Here is a 23,017-nt window from a genome sequence, read left to right on the forward strand (position 1 = left end):
TGAACGAAAAATAAATTCCAAATTGATTAGATGTTTTTCTAAATATAAAGATCGACCTGAAGGAATTTTATGAATTGTGGACTAATTAAACAAAAAAATAGGTAATTTTACTTGAAGAACAGATACCAGAGAATAGTTAGTGAGTACATTTATATTGTATAATGGGAGAAAGCCCCTGGTAGCCGCGAATTAAAATAACCACCTACATTAATTGATAACTAGGAAATAGTATCTGGAAACTTTATCTGAACGAAAACACAATACCAATTTGTTTAGATGTTTTTCTTAATATAAAGATCAACAGTAAGGAATCTTATTCATTATGGACAAATTAACAAAAAAAACGATAATTTTCATTGAGGACCATATATTAGAGCATACTTAGTCACTTATATATTAAAAGTATTGTGTATTTTGAACCATTGGGGTTGTAAACAAACAGAACGGCCTACCCGAAAAGTCGTAACATAAAATGTTGCATATGTTTGCTAATTTATTATTTGATAAATGATTATTATTAATTTACGACAACTATAGAGGTTTCCCATTAGTTAAATTACTGTAGTCTGACTAAATGCTACTACAAAACATATATAAATCCTGGGAAAGTCACAATGACCAGCGACATTAAAGCATAGAGGGTTAAACAGTAACAGGAAACTGTCGGCGAACGAAAAATTCATTTCCAAATTTATTAGATGTTTTCCTAAATATAAAGATCGATAGGCTGCAATTTTCTGGATTATGGCCTAATTAAGGCAAAAATATATATATTTTTACTTGAAGAACAAATATCAGAGCATAGTCAGTGAGTTATAGAATAATAAGAGTGGTATTTCATTGTATAACAAGAGATAGTCCATGGAAGCGAAAATAGACGTAGTTTTACACAAAATAACGTCCAAAAACAGCCGTAGAGTCAAACGGCAAATGTTGACGTTCTTTTTAAGAGGACAGGTTGAATGCACAGACTACCCTATTCCAGTAGCTGAAGTTTATAACTTTTTAGACACTCAACCCACCAGGGGACTCGAACACTGGCCAACAAGGTGGCAGTTGCATGCTGTATCCACTACACCATACTTCAAAGATATAAGAGAGTTAGAATTTCTGGGGTATTTAACCAACCAGAACTCCAATCCTCTCCCAGGCAATGAGATAGTGTGGGACCTCTGATGCTCTTTCATCGGTTCCTGTTATATGGGAAAACTCAGTGCCAAATGCTTAATGCACAGACTACCCTATTCCAGTACCTGAAATTTATAACTTTTTAGACACTCAACCCACCAGGGGACTCGAACACTGGCCAACAAGGTGGCAGTTGCATGCTGTATCCACTACACCATACTTCAAAGCCATAAGAGTCCTCTGCCAGGCAATGAGATAGTGTGGGACCTCTAATGCTCTTTCATCGGTTCCTGTTATATGGGAAAACTAAGTGCCAAATGCTTAATGCACAGACTACCCTATTCCAGTAGCTGAAGTTTATAACTTTTTAGACACTCAACCCACCAGGGGACTTGAACACTGGCCAACAAGGTGGCAGTTGCATGCTGTATCCACTACACCATACTTCAAAGCCATAAGAGTCCTCTCCCAGGCAATGAGATTGTGTGGGACCTCTGATGCTCTTTCATCGGTTCGTGTTATATGGGAAAACTCAGTGCCAAATGCTTAATGCACAGACTACCCTATTCCAGTAGCTGAAGTTTATAACTTTTTAGACACTCAACCCACCAGGGTACTCGAACACTGGCCAACAAAGTGGCAGTTGCATGCTGTATCCACTACACCATACTTCAAAGCCATAAGAGAGGTAGGAATTCTGGGGTATTTAACCAACCAGAACTCCAATCCTCTCCCAGGCAATGAGATAGAGTGGGACCTCTGATGCTCTTTCATCGGTTCCTGTTATATGGGAAAACTCAGTGCCAAATGCTTAATGCACAGACTACCCTATTCCAGTAGCTGAAGTTTATAAATTTTTAGACACTCAACCCACCAGGGTACTCGAACACTGGCCAACAAAGTGGCAGTTGCATGCTGTATCCACTACACCATACTTCAAAGCCATAAGAGAGGTAGGAATGCTGGGGTATTTAACCAACCAGAACTCCAATCCTCTCCCAGGCAATGAGATAGTGTGGGACCTCTGATGCTCTTTCATCGGTTCCTGTTATATGGGAAAACTCAGTGCCAAATGCTTAATGCACAGACTACTCTATTCCAGTAGCTGAAGTTTATAACTTTTTAGACACTCAACCCACCAGGGGACTCGAACACTGGCCAACAAGGTGGCAGTTGCATGCTGTATCCACTACGCCATACTTCAAAGCCATAAGAGCGATAGGAATTCTGGGGTATTTAACCAACCAGAACTCCAATCCTCTCCCAGGCAATGAGATAGTGTGGGACCTCTGAGGCTCTTTCATCGGTTCCTGTTATATGGGAAAACTCAGTGCTAAATGCTTAATGCACAGACTACCCTATTCCAGTAGCTGAAGTTTATAACTTTTTAGATACTCAACCCACCAGGGGACTCGAACACTGGCCAACAAGGTGGCAGCTGCATGCTGTATCCACTACACCATACTTCAAAGCCATAAGAGAGGTAGGAATTCTGGGGTATTTAACCAACCAGAACTCCAATCCTCTCCCAGGCAATGAGATAGTGTGGGACCTCTGATGCTCTTTCATCAGTTCCTGTTATATGTGAAAACTCAGTGCCAAATGCTTAATGCACAGACTACCCTATTCCAATAGCTGAAGTTTATAACTTTTTAGACACTCAACCCACCAAGGGACTCGAACACTGGCCAACAAGGTGGCAGCTGCATGCTGTATCCACTACACCATACTTCAAAGCCATAAGAGAGGTAGGAATTCTGGGGTATTTAACCAACCAGAACTCCAATCCTCTCCCAGGCAATGAGATAGTGTGGGACCTCTGATGCTCTTTCATCAGTTCCTGTTATATGGGAAAACTCAGTGCCAAATGCTTAAGGCACAGACTACCCTATTCCAGTAGCAAAAGTTTATAACTTTTTAGACACTCAACCCACCAAGGGACTCGAACACTGGCCAACAAGGTGGCAGTTGCATGCTGTATCCACTACACCATACTTCAAAGATATAAGAGAGGTAGGATTTCTGGGGTATTTAACCAACCAGAACTCCAATCCTCTCCCAGGCAATGAGATAGTGTGGGACCTCTGATGCTCTTTCATCGGTTCCTGTTATATGGGAAAACTCAGTGCCAAATGCCTAATGCACAGACTATCCTATTCCAGTAGCTGAAGTTTATAACTTTTTAGACACTCAACCCACCAGGGGACTCGAACACTGGCCAACAAGGTGGCAGTTGCATGCTGTATCCACTACACCATACTTCAAAGATATAAGAGAGGTAGGATTTCTGGGGTATTTAACCAACCAGAACTCCAATCCTCTCTCAGGCAATGAGATAGTGTGGGACCTCTGATGCTCTTTCATCGGTTCCTGTTATATGGGAAAACTCAGTGCCAAATGCTTAATGCACAGACTACCCTATTCCAGTAGCTGAAGTTTATAACTTTTTAGACACTCAACCCACCAGGGGACTCGAACACTGGCCAACAAGGTGGCAGTTGCATGCTGTATCCACTACACCATACTTAAAAGATATAAGAGAGGTAGGATTTCTGGGGTATTTAACCAACCAGAACTCCAATCCTCTCCCAGGCAATGAGATAGTGTGGGACCTCTGATGCTCTTTCATCGGTTCCTGTTATATGGGAAAACTCAGTGCCAAATGCTTAATGCACAGACTACCCTATTCCAGTAGCTGAAGTTTATAACTTTTTAGACACTCAACCCACCAGGGGACTCGAACACTGGCCAACAAGGTGGCAGTTGCATGCTGTATCCACTACACCATACTTCAAAGCCATAAGAGAGGCAGGAATTCTGGGGTATTTAACCAACCAGAACTCCAATCCTCTCCTAGGCAATGAGATAGTGTGGTACCTCTGATGCTCTTTCATCGGTTCCTGTTATATGGGAAAACGCAGTGCCAAATGCTTAATGCACAGACTACCCTATTCCAGTAGCTGAAGTTTATAACTTTTTAGACACTCAACCCACCAGGGGACTCGAACACTGGCCTACAAGGTGGCAGTTGCATGCTGTATCCACTACACCATACTTCAAAGCCATAAGAAAGGTAGGAATTCTGGGGTATTTAACCAACCAGAACTCCAATCCTCTCCCAGGCAATGAAATAGTGTGGGATCGCTGATGCTCTTTCATCGGTTCCTGTTATATGGGAAAACTCAGTGCCAAATGCTTAATGCACAGACTACCCTATTCCAGTAGCTGAAGTTTATACCTTTTTAGACACTCAACCCACCAGGGGACTCGAACACTGGCCTACAAGGTGGCAGTTGCATGCTGTATCCACTACACCATACTTCAAAGCCATAAGAGAGGTAGGAATTCTGGGGTATTTAACCAACCAGAACTCCAATCCTCTCCCAGGCAATGAAATAGTGTGGGACCTCTGCTGCTCTTTCATCGGTTCCTGTTATATGGGAAAACTCAGTGCCAAATGCTTAATGCACAGACTTCCCTATTCCAGTAGCTGAAGTTTATAACTTTTTAGACACTCAACCCACCAGGGGACTCGAACACTGGCCAACAAGGTGGCAGTTGCATGCTGTATCCACTACACCATACTTCAAAGCCATAAGAGTCCTCTCCCAGGCAATGAGATAGTGTGGGACCTCTAATGCTCTTTCATCGGTTCCTGTTATATGGGAAAACTCAGTGCCAAATGCATCGGCAGTTGCATCGGTTCCTGTTATATGGGAAAACTCAGTGCCAAATGCTTAATGCACAGACTACCCTATTTCAGTAGCAGAAGTTTATAACTTTTTAGACACTCAACCAACCAGGGAATCGAACACTGGCCAACAAGGTGGCAGTTGCATGCTGTATCCACTACACCATACTTCAAAGCCATAAGAGTCCTCTCCCAGGCAATGAGATAGTGTGGGACCTCTGATGCTCTTTCATCGGTTCCTGTTATATGGGAAAACTCAGTGCCAAATGCTTAATGCACAGACTACCCTATTCCAGTAGCTGAAGTTTATAACTTTTTAGACACTCAATCCACCAGGGGACTCGAACACTGGCCAACAAGGTGGCAGTTGCATGCTGTATCCACTACACCATACTTCAAAGCCATAAGAGTCCTCTCCCAGGCAATGAGATTGTGTGGGACCTCTGATGCTCTTTCATCGGTTCCTGTTATATGGGAAAACTCAGTGCCAAATGCTTAATGCACAGACTACCCTATTCCAGTAGCTGAAGTTTATAACTTTTTAGACACTCAACCCACCAGGGTACTCGAACACTGGCCAACAAAGTGGCAGTTGCATGCTGCATCCACTACACCATACTTCAAAGCCATAAGAGAGGTAGGAATTCTGGGGTATTTAACCAACCAGAACTCCAATCCTCTCCCAGGCAATGAGATAGTGTGGGACCTCTGATGCTCTTTCATCGGTTCCTGTTATATGGGAAAACTCAGTGCCAAATGCTTAATGCACAGACTACAATATTCCAGTAGCTGAAGTTTATAACTTTTTAGACACTCAACCCACCAGGGGACTCGAACACTGGCCAACAAGGTGGCAGTTGCATGCTGTATCCACTACACCATACTTCAAAGATATAAGAGAGGTAGGATTTCTGGGGTATTTAACCAACCAGAACTCCAGTCATCTCCCAGGCAATGAGATAGTGTGGGACCTCTGATGCTCTTTCATCGGTTCCTGTTATATGGGAAAACTCAGTGCCAAATGCTTAATGCACAGACTACCCTATTCCAGTAGCTGAAGTTTATAACTTTTTAGACACTCAACCCACCAGGGGACTCGAACACTGGCCAACAAGGTGGCAGTTGCATGCTGTATCCACTACACCATACTTCAAAGCCATAAGAGTCCTCTCCCAGGCAATGAGATAGTGTGGGACCTCTAATGCTCTTTCATCGGTTCCTGTTATATGGGAAAACTCAGTGCCAAATGCATCGGCAGTTGCATCGGTTCCTGTTATATGGGAAAATTCAGTGCCAAATGCTTAATGCACAGACTACCCTATTGCAGTAGCTGAAGTTTATAACTTTTTAGACACTCAACCAACCAGGGGACTCGAACACTGGCCAACAAGGTGGCAGTTGCATGCTGTATCCACTACACCATACTTCAAAGCCATGAGAGTCCTCTCCCAGACAATGAGATAGTGTGGGACCTCTGATGCTCTTTCATCGGTTCCTGTTATATTGGAAAACTCAGTGCCAAATGCTTAATGCACAGACTACCCTATTTCAGTAGCTGAAGTTTATAACTTTTTAGACACTCAACCCACCAGGGGACTCGAACACTGGCCAACAAGGTGGCAGTTGCATGCTGTATCCACTACACCTTACTTCAAAGCCATAAGAGTCCTCTTCCAGACAATGAGATAGTGTGGGACCTCTAATGCTCTTTCATCGGTTCCTGTTATATGGGAAAACTCAGTGCCAAATGCATCGGCAGTTGCATCGGTTCCTGTTATATGGGAAAACTCAGTGCCAAATGCTTAATGCACAGACTACCCTATTCCAGTAGCAGAAGTTTATAACTTTTTAGACACTCAACCAACCAGGGGACTCACACACTCGCCAACAAGGTGGCAGTTGCATGCTGTATCCACTACACCATACTTCAAAGCCATAAGAGTCCTCTCCCAGGCAATGAGATTGTGTGGGACCTCCGATGCTCTTTCATCGGTTCCTGTTATATGGGAAAACTCAGTGCCAAATGCTTAATGCACAGACTACCCTATTCCAGTAGCTGAAGTTTATAACTTTTTAGACACTCAACCCACCAGGGTACTCGAACACTGGCCAACAAAGTGGCAGTTGCATGCTGTATCCACTACACCATACTTCAAAGCCATAAGAGAGGCAGGAATTCTGGGGTATTTAACCAACCAGAACTCCAATCCTCTCCCAGGCAATGAGATAGTGTGGGACCTCTGATGCTCTTTCATCGGTTCCTGTTATATGGGAAAACTCAGTGCCAAATGCTTAATGCACAGACTACAATATTCCAGTAGCTGAAGTTTATAACTTTTTAGACACTCAACCCACCAGGGGACTCGAACACTGGCCAACAAGGTGGCAGTTGCATGCTGTATCCACTACACCATATTTCAAAGCCATAAGAGCGATAGGAATTCTGGAGTATTTAACCAACCAGAACTCCAATCCTCTCCCAGGCAATGAGATAGTGTGGGACCTCTGATGCTCTTTCATCGGTTCCTGTTATATGGGAAAACTCAGTGCCAAATGCTTAATGCACAGACTACCCTATTCCAGTAGCTGAAGTTTATAACTTTTTAGACACTCAACCCACCAGGGGACTCGAACACTGGCAAACAAGGTGGCAGTTGCATGCTGTATCCACTACACCATACTTCAACGATATAAGAGAGGTAGGATTTCTGGGGTATTTAACCAACCAGAACTCCAATCCTCTCCCACGCAATGAGATAGTGTGGGACCTCTGATGCTCTTTCATCGGTTCCTGTTATATGGGAAAACTCAGTGCCAAATGCTTAATGCACAGACTACCCTATTCCAGTAGCTGAAGTTTATACCTTTTTAGACACTCAACCCACCAGGGGACTCGAACACTGGCCTACAAGGTGGCAGTTGCATGCTGTATCCACTACACCATACTTCAAAGCCATAAGAGAGGTAGGAATTCTGGGGTATTTAACCAACCAGAACTCCAATCCTCTCCCAGGCAATGAAATAGTGTGGGACCTCTGATGCTCTTTCATCGGTTCCTGTTATATGGGAAAACTCAGTGCCAAATGTTTAATGCACAGACTTCCCTATTCCAGTAGCTGAAGTTTATAACTTTTTAGACACTCAACCCACCAGGGGACTCGAACACTGGACAACAAGGTGGCAGTTGCATGCTGTATCCACTACACCATACTTAAAAGATATAAGAGAGGTAGGATTTCTGGAGTATTTAACCAACCAGAACTCCAATCCTCTCCCAGGCAATGAGATAGTGTGGGACCTCTGATGCTCTTTCATCGGTTCCTGTTATATGGGAAAACTCAGTGCCAAATGCTTAATGCACAGACTACCCTATTCCAGTAGCTGAAGTTTATACCTTTTTAGACACTCAACCCACCAGGGGACTCGAACACTGGCCTACAAGGTGGCAGTTGCATGCTGTATCCACTACACCATACTTCAAAGCCATAAGAGAGGTAGGAATTCTGGGGTATTTAACCAACCAGAACTCCAATCCTCTCCCAGGCAATGAAATAGTGTGGGACCTCTGATGCTCTTTCATCGGTTCCTGTTATATGGGAAAACTCAGTGCCAAATGTTTAATGCACAGACTTCCCTATTCCAGTAGCTGAAGTTTATAACTTTTTAGACACTCAACCCACCAGGGGACTCGAACACTGGACAACAAGGTGGCAGTTGCATGCTGTATCCACTACACCATACTTAAAAGATATAAGAGAGGTAGGATTTCTGGAGTATTTAACCAACCAGAACTCCAATCCTCTCCCAGGCAATGAGATAGTGTGGGACCTCTGATGCTCTTTCATCGGTTCCTGTTATATGGGAAAACTCAGTGCCAAATGCTTAATGCACAGACTACCCTATTCCAGTAGCTGAAGTTTATAACTTTTTAGACACTCAACCCACCAGGGGACTCGAACACTGGCCAACAAGGTGGCAGTTGCATGCTGTATCCACTACACCATACTTCAAAGATATAAGAGAGGTAGGATTTCTGGGGTATTTAACCAACCAGAACTCCAATCCTCTCCCAGGCAATGAGATAGTGTGGGACCTCTGATGCTCTTTCATCGGTTCCTGTTATAAGGGTAAACTCAGTGCCAAATGCTTAATGCACAGACTACCCTATTCCAGTAGCTGAAGTTTATAACTTTTTAGACACTCAACCCACCAGGGGACTCGAACACTGGCCAACAAGGTGGCAGTTGCATGCTGTATCCACTACACCATACCTCAAAGCCATAAGAGAGGCAGGAATTCTGGGGTATTTAACCAACCAGAACTCCAATCCTCTCCTAGGCAATGAGATAGTGTGGTACCTCTGATGCTCTTTCATCGGTTCCTGTTATATGGGAAAACGCAGTGCCAAATGCTTAATGCACAGACTACCCTATTCCAGTAGCTGAAGTTTATAACTTTTTAGACACTCAACCCACCAGGGGACTCGAACACTGGCCTACAAGGTGGCAGTTGCATGCTGTATCCACTACACCATACTTCAAAGCCATAAGAAAGGTAGGAATTCTGGGGTATTTAACCAACCAGAACTCCAATCCTCTCCCAGGCAATGAAATAGTGTGGGATCGCTGATGCTCTTTCATCGGTTCCTGTTATATGGGAAAACTCAGTGCCAAATGCTTAATGCACAGACTACCCTATTCCAGTAGCTGAAGTTTATACCTTTTTAGACACTCAACCCACCAGGGGACTCGAACACTGGCCTACAAGGTGGCAGTTGCATGCTGTATCCACTACACCATACTTCAAAGCCATAAGAGAGGTAGGAATTCTGGGGTATTTAACCAACCAGAACTCCAATCCTCTCCCAGGCAATGAAATAGTGTGGGACCTCTGCTGCTCTTTCATCGGTTCCTGTTATATGGGAAAACTCAGTGCCAAATGCTTAATGCACAGACTTCCCTATTCCAGTAGCTGAAGTTTATAACTTTTTAGACACTCAACCCACCAGGGGACTCGAACACTGGCCAACAAGGTGGCAGTTGCATGCTGTATCCACTACACCATACTTAAAAGATATAAGAGAGGTAGGATTTCTGTGGTATTTAACCAACCAGAACTCCAATCCTCTCCCAGGCAATGAGATAGTGTGGGACCTCTGATGCTCTTTCATCGGTTCCTGTTATATGGGAAAACTCAGTGCCAAATGCTTAATGCACAGACTTCCCTATTCCAGTAGCTGAAGTTTATAACTTTTTAGACACTCAACCCACCAGGGGACTCGAACACTGGCCAACAAGGTGGCAGTTGCATGCTGTATCCACTACACCATACTTAAAAGATATAAGAGAGGTAGGATTTCTGGGGTATTTAACCAACCAGAACTCCAATCCTCTCCCAGGCAATGAGATAGTGTGGGACCTCTGATGCTCTTTCATCGGTTCCTGTTATATGGGAAAACTCAGTGCCAAATGCTTAATGCACAGACTACCCTATTCCAGTAGCTGAAGTTTATAACTTTTTAGACACTCAACCCACCAGGGGACTCGAACACTGGCCAACAAGGTGGCAGTTGCATGCTGTATCCACTACACCATACTTCAAAGCCATAAGAGAGGCAGGAATTCTGGGGTATTTAACCAACCAGAACTCCAATCCTCTCCTAGGCAATGAGATAGTGTGGTACCTCTGATGCTCTTTCATCGGTTCCTGTTATATGGGAAAACGCAGTGCCAAATGCTTAATGCACAGACTACCCTATTCCAGTAGCTGAAGTTTATAACTTTTTAGACACTCAACCCACCAGGGGACTCGAACACTGGCCTACAAGGTGGCAGTTGCATGCTGTATCCAATACACCATACTTCAAAGCCATAAGAGAGGTAGGAATTCTGGGGTATTTAACCAACCAGAACTCCAATCCTCTCCCAGGCAATGAAATAGTGTGGGACCTCTGATGCTCTTTCATCGGTTCCTGTTATATGGGAAAACTCAGTGCCAAATGTTTAATGCACAGACTTCCCTATTCCAGTAGCTGAAGTTTATAACTTTTTAGACACTCAACCCACCAGGGGACTCGAACACTGGACAACAAGGTGGCAGTTGCATGCTGTATCCACTACACCATACTTAAAAGATATAAGAGAGGTAGGATTTCTGGAGTATTTAACCAACCAGAACTCCAATCCTCTCCCAGGCAATGAGATAGTGTGGGACCTCTGATGCTCTTTCATCGGTTCCTGTTATATGGGAAAACTCAGTGCCAAATGCTTAATGCACAGACTACCCTATTCCAGTAGCTGAAGTTTATAACTTTTTAGACACTCAACCCACCAGGGGACTCGAACACTGGCCAACAAGGTGGCAGTTGCATGCTGTATCCACTACACCATACTTCAAAGATATAAGAGAGGTAGGATTTCTGGGGTATTTAACCAACCAGAACTCCAATCCTCTCCCAGGCAATGAGATAGTGTGGGACCTCTGATGCTCTTTCATCGGTTCCTGTTATAAGGGTAAACTCAGTGCCAAATGCTTAATGCACAGACTACCCTATTCCAGTAGCTGAAGTTTATAACTTTTTAGACACTCAACCCACCAGGGGACTCGAACACTGGCCAACAAGGTGGCAGTTGCATGCTGTATCCACTACACCATACCTCAAAGCCATAAGAGAGGCAGGAATTCTGGGGTATTTAACCAACCAGAACTCCAATCCTCTCCTAGGCAATGAGATAGTGTGGTACCTCTGATGCTCTTTCATCGGTTCCTGTTATATGGGAAAACGCAGTGCCAAATGCTTAATGCACAGACTACCCTATTCCAGTAGCTGAAGTTTATAACTTTTTAGACACTCAACCCACCAGGGGACTCGAACACTGGCCTACAAGGTGGCAGTTGCATGCTGTATCCACTACACCATACTTCAAAGCCATAAGAAAGGTAGGAATTCTGGGGTATTTAACCAACCAGAACTCCAATCCTCTCCCAGGCAATGAAATAGTGTGGGATCGCTGATGCTCTTTCATCGGTTCCTGTTATATGGGAAAACTCAGTGCCAAATGCCTAATGCACAGACTACCCTATTCCAGTAGCTGAAGTTTATACCTTTTTAGACACTCAACCCACCAGGGGACTCGAACACTGGCCTACAAGGTGGCAGTTGCATGCTGTATCCACTACACCATACTTCAAAGCCATAAGAGAGGTAGGAATTCTGGGGTATTTAACCAACCAGAACTCCAATCCTCTCCCAGGCAATGAAATAGTGTGGGACCTCTGCTGCTCTTTCATCGGTTCCTGTTATATGGGAAAACTCAGTGCCAAATGCTTAATGCACAGACTTCCCTATTCCAGTAGCTGAAGTTTATAACTTTTTAGACACTCAACCCACCAGGGGACTCGAACACTGGCCAACAAGGTGGCAGTTGCATGCTGTACCCACTACACCATACTTCAAAGCCATAAGAAAGGTAGGAATTCTGGGGTATTTAACCAACCAGAACTCCAATCCTCTCCCAGGCAATGAAATAGTGTGGGATCTCTGATGCTCTTTCATCGGTTCCTGTTATATGGGAAAACTCAGTGCCAAATGCTTAATGCACAGACTTCCCTATTCCAGTAGCTGAAGTTTATAACTTTTTAGACACTCAACCCACCAGGGGACTCGAACACTGGCCAACAAGGTGGCAGTTGCATGCTGTATCCACTACACCATACTTCAAAGATATAAGAGAGGTAGTATTTCTGGGGTATTTAACCAACCAGAACTCCAATCCTCTCCCAGGCAATGAGATAGTGTGGGACCTCTGATGCTCTTTCATCGGTTCCTGTTATATGGGAAAACTCAGTGCCAAATGCTCAATGCACAGACTACCCTATTCCAGTAGCTGAAGTTTATAACTTTTTAGACACTCAACCCACCAGGGGACTCGAACACTGGCCAACAAGGTGGCAGTTGCATGCTGTATCCACTACACCATACTTCAAAGATATAAGAGAGGTAGGATTTCTGGGGTATTTAACCAACCAGAACTCCAATCCTCTCCCAGGCAATGAGATAGTGTGGGACCTCTGATGCTCTTTCATCGGTTCCTGTTATATGGGAAAACTCAGTGCCAAATGCTTAATGCACAGACTACCCTATTCCAGTAGCTGAAGTTTATAACTTTTTAGACACTCAACCCACCAGGGTACTCGAACACTGGCCAACAAAGTGGCAGTTGCATGCTGTATCCACTACACCATACTTCAAAGCCATAAGAGAGGTAGGAATTCTGGGTTATTTAACCAACCAGAACTCCAATCCTCTCCCAGGCAATGAGATAGTGTGGGACCTCTGATGCTCTTTCATCGGTTCCTGTTATATGGGAAAACTCAGTGCCAAATGCTTAATGCACAGACTACCCTATTCCAGTAGCTGAAGTTTATAACTTTTTAGACACTCAACCCACCAGGGGACTCGAACACTGGCCAACAAGGTGGCAGTTGCATGCTGTATCCACTACACCATACTTCAAAGCCATAAGAGAGGTAGGGATTCTGGGGTATATAACCAACCAGAACTCCAATCCTCTCCCAGGCAATGAGATAGTGTGGGACCTCTGATGCTCTTTCATCGGTTCCTGTTATATGGGAAAACTCAGTGCCAAATGCTTAATGCACAGACTACCCTATTCCAGTAGCTGAAGTTTATAACTTTTTAGACACTCAACCCACCAGGGGACTCGAACACTGGCCAACAAGGTGGCAGTTGCATGCTGTATCCACTACACCATACTTCAAAGCCATAAGAGAGGTAGGGATTCTGGGGTATTTAACCAACCAGAACTCCAATCCTCTCCCAGGCAATGAGATAGTGTGGGACCTCTGATGCTCTTTCATCGGTTCCTGTTATATGGGAAAACTCAGTGCCAAATGCTTAATGCACAGACTACCCTATTCCAGTAGCTGAAGTTTATAACTTTTTAGACACTCAACCCACCAGGGGACTCGAACACTGGCCAACAAGGTGGCAGTTGCATGCTGTATCCACTACACCATACTTCAAAGATATAAGAGAGGTAGGATTTCTGGGGTATTTAACCAACCAGAACTCCAATCCTCTCCCAGGCAATGAGATAGTGTGGGACCTCTGATGCTCTTTCATCGGTTCCTGTTATATGGGAAAACTCAGTGCCAAATGCTTAATGCACAGACTACCCTATTCCAGTAGCTGAAGTTTATAACTTTTTAGACACTCAACCCACCAGGGTACTCGAACACTGGCCAACAAAGTGGCAGTTGCATGCTGTATCCACTACACCATACTTCAAAGCCATAAGAGAGGTAGGAATTCTGGGGTATTTAACCAACCAGAACTCCAATCCTCTCCCAGGCAATGAGATAGTGTGGGACCTCTGATGCTCTTTCATCGGTTCCTGTTATATGGGAAAACTCAGTGCCAAATGCTTAATGCACACACTACCCTATTCCAGTAGCTGAAGTTTATAACTTTTTAGACACTCAACCCACCAGGGGACTCGAACACTGGCCAACAAGGTGGCAGTTGCATGCTGTATCCACTACACCATACTTCAAAGCCATAAGAGAGGTAGGGATTCTGGGGTATATAACCAACCAGAACTCCAATCCTCTCCCAGGCAATGAGATAGTGTGGGACCTCTGATGCTCTTTCATCGGTTCCTGTTATATGGGAAAACTCAGTGCCAAATGCTTAATGCACAGACTACTCTATTCCAGTAGTTGAAGTTTATAACTTTTTAGACACTCAACCCACCAGGGGACTCGAACACTGGCCAACAAGGTGGCAGTTGCATGCTGTATCCACTACACCATACTTCAAAGCAATAAGAGCGATAGGAATTCTGGGGTATTTAACCAACCAGAACTCCAATCCTCTCCCAGGCAATGAGATAGTGTGGGACCTCTGAGGCTCTTTCATCGGTTCCTGTTATATGGGAAAACTCAGTGCCAAATGCTTAATTCACAGACTACTATATTCCAGTAGCTGAAGTTTATAACTTTTTAGACACTCAACCCACCAGGGGACTCGAACACTGGCCAACAAGGTGGCAGCTGCATGCTGTATCCACTACACCATACTTCAAAGCCATAAGAGAGGTAGGAATTCTGGGGTATTTAACCAACCAGAACTCCAATCCTCTCCCAGGCAATGAGATAGTGTGGGACCTCTGATGCTCTTTCATCAGTTCCTGTTATATAGGAAAACTCAGTGCCAAATGCTTAATGCACAGACTACCCTATTCCAGTAGCTGAAGTTTATAACTTTTTAGACACTCAACCCACCAAGGGACTCGAACACTGGCCAACAAGGTGGCAGTTGCATGCTGTATCCACTACACCATACTTCAAAGATATAAGAGAGGTAGGATTTCTGGGGTATTTAACCAACCAGAACTCCAATCCTCTCCCAGGCAATGAGATAGTGTGGGACCTCTGATGCTCTTTCATCGGTTTCTGTTATATGGGAAAACTCAGTGCCAAATGCTTAATGCACAGACTACCCTATTCCAGTAGCTGAAGTTTATAACTTTTTAGACACTCAACCCACCAGGGGACTCGAAGACTGGCCTACAAGGTGGCAGTTGCATGCTGTATCCACTACACCATACTTCAAAGCCATAAGAGAGGTAGGAATTCTGGGGTATTTAACCAACCAGAACTCCAATCCTCTCCCAGGCAATGAAATAGTTTGGGACCTCTGATGCTCTTTCATCGGTTCCTGTTATATGGGAAAACTCAGTGCCAAATGCTTAATGCACAGACTTCCCTATTCCAGTAGCTGAAGTTTATAACTTTTTAGACACTCAACCCACCAGGGGACTCGAACACTGGCCAACAAGGTGGCAGTTGCATGCTGTATCCACTACACCATACTTCAAAGATATAAGAGAGGTAGGATTTCTGGGGTATTTAACCAACCAGAACTCCAATCCTCTCCCAGGCAATGAGATAGTGTGGGACCTCTGATGCTCTTTCATCGGTTCCTGTTATATGGGAAAACTCAGTGCCAAATGCTTAATGCACAGACTACCCTATTCCAGTAGCTGAAGTTTATAACTTTTTAGACACTCAACCCACCAGGGGACTCGAACACTGGCCAACAAGGTGGCAGTTGCATGCTGTATCCACTACACCATACTTCAAAGATATAAGAGAGGTAGGATTTCTGGGGTATTTAACCAACCAGAACTCCAATCCTCTCCCAGGCAATGAGATAGTGTGGGACCTCTGATGCTAGTTTCATCGGTTCCTGTTATAAGGGAAAACTCAGTGCCAAATGCTTAATGCACAGACTACCCTATTCCAGTAGCTGAAGTTTATAACTTTTTAGACACTCAACCCACCAGGGGACTCGAACACTGGCCTACAAGGTGGCAGTTGCATGCTGTATCCACTACACCATACTTCAAAGCCATAAGAGAGGTAGGAATTCTGGGGTATTTAACCAACCAGAACACCAATCCTCTCCCAGGCAATGAAATAGTGTGGGATCTCTGATGCTCTTTCATCGGTTCCTGTTATATGGGAAAACTCAGTGCCAAATGCTTAATTCACAGACTTCCCTATTCCAATAGCTGAAGTTTATAACTTTTTAGACACTCAACCCACCAGGGGACTCGAACACTGGCCAACAAGGTGGCAGTTGCATGCTGTATCCAGTGTGGGATCGTGTGGGATCTCTGATGCTCTTTCATCGGTTCCTGTTATATGGGAAAACTCAGTGCCAAATGCTTAATTCACAGACTTCCCTATTCCAATAGCTGAAGTTTATAACTTTTTAGACACTCAACCCACCAGGGGACTCGAACACTGGCCAACAAGTTGGCAGTTGCATGCTGTATCCACTACACCATACTTCAAAGATATAAGAGAGGTAGGATTTCTGGGGTATTTAACCAACCAGAACTCCAATCCTCTCCCAGGCAATGAGATAGTGTGGGACCTCTGATGCTCTTTCATCGGTTCCTGTTATATGGGAAAACTCAGTGCCAAATGCTTAATTCACAGACTTCCCTATTCCAATAGCTGAAGTTTATAACTTTTTAGACACTCAACCCACCAGGGGACTCGAACACTGGCCAACAAGGTGGCAGTTGCATGCTGTATCCACTACACCATACTTCAAAGATATAAGAGAGGTAGGATTTCTGGGGTATTTAACCAACCAGAACTCCAATCCTCTCCCAGGCAATGAGATAGTGTGGGACCTCTGATGCTCTTTCATCGGTTCCTGTTATATGGGAAAACTCAGTGCCAAATGCTTAATGCACAGACTACCCTATTCCAGTAGCTGAAGTTTATAACTTTTTAGACACTCAACCCACCAGGGGACTCGAACACTGGCCTACAAGGTGGCAGTTGCATGCTGTATCCACTACACCATACTTCAAAGCCATAAGAGAGGTAGGAATTCTGGGGTATTTAACCAACCAGAACTCCAATCCTCTCCCAGGCAATGAAATAGTGTGGGACCTCTGATGCTCTTTCATCGGTTCCTGTTATATGGGAAAACTCAGTGCCAAATGCTTAATGCACAGACTTCCCTATTCAGTAGCTGAAGTTTATAACTTTTTAGACACTCAACCCACCAGGGGACTCGAACACTGGCCAACAAGGTGGCAGTTGCATGCTGTATCCACTACACCATACTTCAAAGATATAAGAGAGGTAGGATTTCTGGGGTATTTAACCAACCAGAACTCCAATCCTCTCCCAGGCAATGAGATAGTGTGGGACCTCTGATGCTCTTTCATCGGTTCCTGTTATAAGGGAAAACTCAGTGCCAAATGCTTAATGCACAGACTACCCTATTCCAGTAGCTGAAGTTTATAACTTTTTAGACACTCAACCCACCAGGGGACTCGAACACTGGCCTACAAGGTGGCAGTTGCATGCTGTATCCACTACACCATACTTCAAAGCCATAAGAGAGGTAGGAATTCTGGGGTATTTAACCAACCAGAACACCAATCCTCTCCCAGGCAATGAAATAGTGTGGGATCTCTGATGCTCTTTCATCGGTTCCTGTTATATGGGAAAACTCAGTGCCAAATGCTTAATTCACAGACTTCCCTATTCCAATAGCTGAAGTTTATAACTTTTTAGACACTCAACCCACCAGGGGACTCGAACACTGGCCAACAAGGTGGCAGTTGCATGCTGTATCCAGTGTGGGATCGTGTGGGATCTCTGATGCTCTTTCATCGGTTCCTGTTATATGGGAAAACTCAGTGCCAAATGCTTAATTCACAGACTTCCCTATTCCAATAGCTGAAGTTTATAACTTTTTAGACACTCAACCCACCAGGGGACTCGAACACTGGCCAACAAGGTGGTAGTTGCATGCAGTATCCACTACACCATACTTCAAAGATATAAGAGAGGTAGGATTTCTGGGGTATTTAACCAACCAGAACTCCAATCCTCTCCCAGGCAATGAGATAGTGTGGGACCTCTGATGCTCTTTCATCGGTTCCTGTTATATGGGAAAACTCAGTGCCAAATGCTTAATGCACAGACTACCCTATTCCAGTAGCTGAAGTTTATAACTTTTTAGACACTCAACCCACCAGGGGACTCGAACACTGGCCAACAAGGTGGCAGTTGCATTCTGTATCCACTACACCATACTTCAAAGATATAAGAGAGGTAGGATTTCTGGGGTATTTAACCAACCAGAACTCCAATCCTCTCCCAGGCAATGAGATAGTGTGGGACCTCTGATGCTCTTTCATCGGTTCCTGTTATATGGGAAAACTCAGTGCCAAATGCTTAATGCACAGACTACCCTATTCCAGTAGCAGAAGTATATAACTTTTTAGACACTCAACCCACCAGGGGACTCGAACACTGGCCAACAAGGTGGCAGTTGCATGCTGTATCCACTACACCATACTTCAAAGCCATAAGAGAGGTAGGAATTCTGGGGTATTTAACCAACCAGAACTCCAATCCTCTCCCAGGCAATGAAATAGTGTGGGATCTCTGATGCTCTTTCATCGGTTCCTGTTATATGGGAAAACTCAGTGCCAAATGCTTAATTCACAGACTTCCCTATTCCAATAGCTGAAGTTTATAACTTTTTAGACACTCAACCCACCAGGGGACTCGAACACTGGCCAACAAGGTGGCAGTTGCATGCTGTATCCACTACACCATACTTCAAAGATATAAGAGAGGTAGGATTTCTGGGGTATTTAACCAACCAGAACTCCAATCCTCTCCCAGGCAATGAGATAGTGTGGGACCTCTGATGCTCTTTCATCGGTTCCTGTTATATGGGAAAACTCAGTGCCAAATGCTTAATGCACAGACTACCCTATTCCAGTAGCTGAAGTTTATAACTTTTTAGACACTCAACCCACCAGGGGACTCGAACACTGGCCAACAAGGTGGCAGTTGCATGCTGTATCCACTACACCATACTTCAAAGATATAAGAGAGGTAGGATTTCTGGGGTATTTAACCAACCAGAACTCCAATCCTCTCCCAGGCAATGAGATAGTGTGGGACCTCTGATGCTCTTTCATCGGTTCCTGTTATATGGGAAAACTCAGTGCCAAATGCCTAATGCACAGACTATCCTATTCCAGTAGCTGAAGTTTATAACTTTTTAGACACTCAACCCACCAGGGGACTCGAACACTGGCCAACAAGGTGGCAGTTGCATGCTGTATCCACTACACCATACTTCAAAGATATAAGAGAGGTAGGATTTCTGGGGTATTTTACCAACCAGAACTCCAATCCTCTCTCAGGCAATGAGATAGTGTGGGACCTCTGATGCTCTTTCATCGGTTCCTGTTATATGGGAAAACTCAGTGCCAAATGCTTAATGCACAGACTACCCTATTCCAGTAGCTGAAGTTTATAACTTTTTAGACACTCAACCCACCAGGGGACTCGAACACTGGCCAACAAGGTGGCAGTTGCATTCTGTATCCACTACACCATATTTCAAAGCCATAAGAGAGGCAGGAATTCAGGGGTATTTAACCAACCAGAACTCCAATCCTCTCCCAGGCAATGAGATAGTGTGGGACCTCTGATGCTCTTTCATCGGTTCCTGTTATATGGGAAAACTCAGTGCCAAATGCCTAATGCACAGACTACCCTATTCCAGTAGTTGAAGTTTATAACTTTTTAGACACTCAACCCACCAGGGGACTCGAACACTGGCCAACAAGGTGGCAGTTGCATGCTGTATCCACTACACCATACTTCAAAGCCATAAGAGAGGTAGGAATTCTGGGGTATTTAACCAACCAGAACTCCAATTCTCTCCCAGGCAATGAAATAGTGTGGGATCTCTGATGCTCTTTCATCGGTTCCTGTTATATGGGAAAACTCAGTGCCAAATGCTTAATTCACAGACTTCCCTATTCCAATAGCTGAAGTTTATAACTTTTTAGACACTCAACCCACCAGGGGACTCGAACACTGGCCAACAAGGTGGCAGTTGCATGCTGTATCCACTACACCATACTTCAAAGATATAAGAGAGGTAGGATTTCTGGGGTATTTAACCAACCAGAACTCCAATCCTCTCCCAGGCAATGAGATAGTGTGGGACCTCTGATGCTCTTTCATCGGTTCCTGTTATATGGGAAAACTCAGTGCCAAATGCCTAATGCACAGACTACCCTATTCCAGTAGCTGAAGTTTATAACTTTTTAGACACTCAACCCACCAGGGGACTCGAACACTGGCCAACAAGGTGGCAGTTGCATGCTGTATCTACTACACCATACTTCAAAGATATAAGAGAGGTAGGATTTCTGGGGTATTTTACCAACCAGAACTCCAATCCTCTCTCAGGCAATGAGATAGTGTGGGACCTCTGATGCTCTTTCATCGGTTCCTGTTATATGGGAAAACTCAGTGCCAAATGCTTAATGCACAGACTACCCTATTCCAGTAGCTGAAGTTTATAACTTTTTAGACACTCAACCCACCAGGGGACTCGAACACTGGCCAACAAGGTGGCAGTTGCATTCTGTATCCACTACACCATATTTCAAAGCCATAAGAGAGGCAGGAATTCTGGGGTATTTAACCAACCAGAACTCCAATCCTCTCCCAGGCAATGAGATAGTGTGGGACCTCTGATGCTCTTTCATCGGTTCCTGTTATATGGGAAAACTCAGTGCCAAATGCTTAATGCACAGACTACCCTATTCCAGTAGCTGAAGTTTATAACTTTTTAGACACTCAACCCACCAGGGGACTCGAACACTGGCCTACAAGGTGGCATTTGCATGCTGTATCCACTACACCATACTTCAAAGCCATATGAGAGGTAGGAATTCTGGGGTATTTAACCAACCAGAACTCCAATCCTCTCCCAGGCAATGAAATAGTGTGGGATCTCTGATGCTCTTTCATCGGTTCCTGTTATATGGGAAAACTCAGTGCCAAATGCTTAATGCACAGACTTCCCTATTCCAGTAGCTGAAGTTTATAACTTTTTAGACACTCAACCCACCAGGGGAATCGAACACTGGCCAACAAGGTGGCAGTTGCATGCTGTATCCACTACACCATACTTCAAAGATATAAGAGAGGTAGGATTTCTGGGGTATTTAACCAACCAGAACTCCAATCCTCTCCCAGGCAATGAGATAGTGTGGGACCTCTGATGCTCTTTCATCGGTTCCTGTTATATGGGAAAACTCAGTGCCAAATGCTTAATGCACAGACTACCCTATTCCAGTAGCTGAAGTTTATAACTTTTTAGACACTCAACCCACCAGGGGACTCGAACACTGGCCAACAAGGTGGCAGTTGCATGCTGTATCCACTACACCATACTTCAAAGATATAAGAGAGTTAGAATTTCTGGGGTATTTAACCAACCAGAACTCCAATCCTCTCCCAGGCAATGAGATAGTGTGGGACCTCTGATGCTCTTTCATTGGTTCCTGTTATATGGGAAAACTCAGTGCCAAATGCTTAATGCACAGACTACCCTATTCCAGTACCTGAAATTTATAACTTTTTAGACACTCAACCCACCAGGGGACTCGAACACTGGCCAACAAGGTGGCAGTTGCATGCTGTATCCACTACACCATACTTCAAAGCCATAAGAGTCCTCTGCCAGGCAATGAGATAGTGTGGGACCTCTAATGCTCTTTCATCGGTTCCTGTTATATGGGAAAACTAAGTGCCAAATGCTTAATGCACAGACTACCCTATTCCAGTAGCTGAAGTTTATAACTTTTTAGACACTCAACCCACCAGGGGACTTGAACACTGGCCAACAAGGTGGCAGTTGCATGCTGTATCCACTACACCATACTTCAAAGCCATAAGAGTCCTCTCCCAGGCAATGAGATTGTGTGGGACCTCTGATGCTCTTTCATCGGTTCGTGTTATATGGGAAAACTCAGTGCCAAATGCTTAATGCACAGACTACCCTATTCCAGTAGCTGAAGTTTATAACTTTTTAGACACTCAACCCACCAGGGTACTCGAACACTGGCCAACAAAGTGGCAGTTGCATGCTGTATCCACTACACCATACTTCAAAGCCATAAGAGAGGTAGGAATTCTGGGGTATTTAACCAACCAGAACTCCAATCCTCTCCCAGGCAATGAGATAGAGTGGGACCTCTGATGCTCTTTCATCGGTTCCTGTTATATGGGAAAACTCAGTGCCAAATGCTTAATGCACAGACTACCCTATTCCAGTAGCTGAAGTTTATAAATTTTTAGACACTCAACCCACCAGGGTACTCGAACACTGGCCAACAAAGTGGCAGTTGCATGCTGTATCCACTACACCATACTTCAAAGCCATAAGAGAGGTAGGAATGCTGGGGTATTTAACCAACCAGAACTCCAATCCTCTCCCACGCAATGAGATAGTGTGGGACCTCTGATGCTCTTTCATCGGTTCCTGTTATATGGGAAAACTCAGTGCCAAATGCTTAATGCACAGACTACTCTATTCCAGTAGCTGAAGTTTATAACTTTTTAGACACTCAACCCACCAGGGGACTCGAACACTGGCCAACAAGGTGGCAGTTGCATGCTGTATCCACTACGCCATACTTCAAAGCCATAAGAGCGATAGGAATTCTGGGGTATTTAACCAACCAGAACTCCAATCCTCTCCCAGGCAATGAGATAGTGTGGGACCTCTGAGGCTCTTTCATCGGTTCCTGTTATATG

This window comes from Procambarus clarkii, chromosome 72 (genome assembly GCF_040958095.1).
Source record: "Procambarus clarkii isolate CNS0578487 chromosome 72, FALCON_Pclarkii_2.0, whole genome shotgun sequence".
Taxonomy (NCBI): Eukaryota; Metazoa; Arthropoda; class Malacostraca; order Decapoda; family Cambaridae; genus Procambarus; species Procambarus clarkii.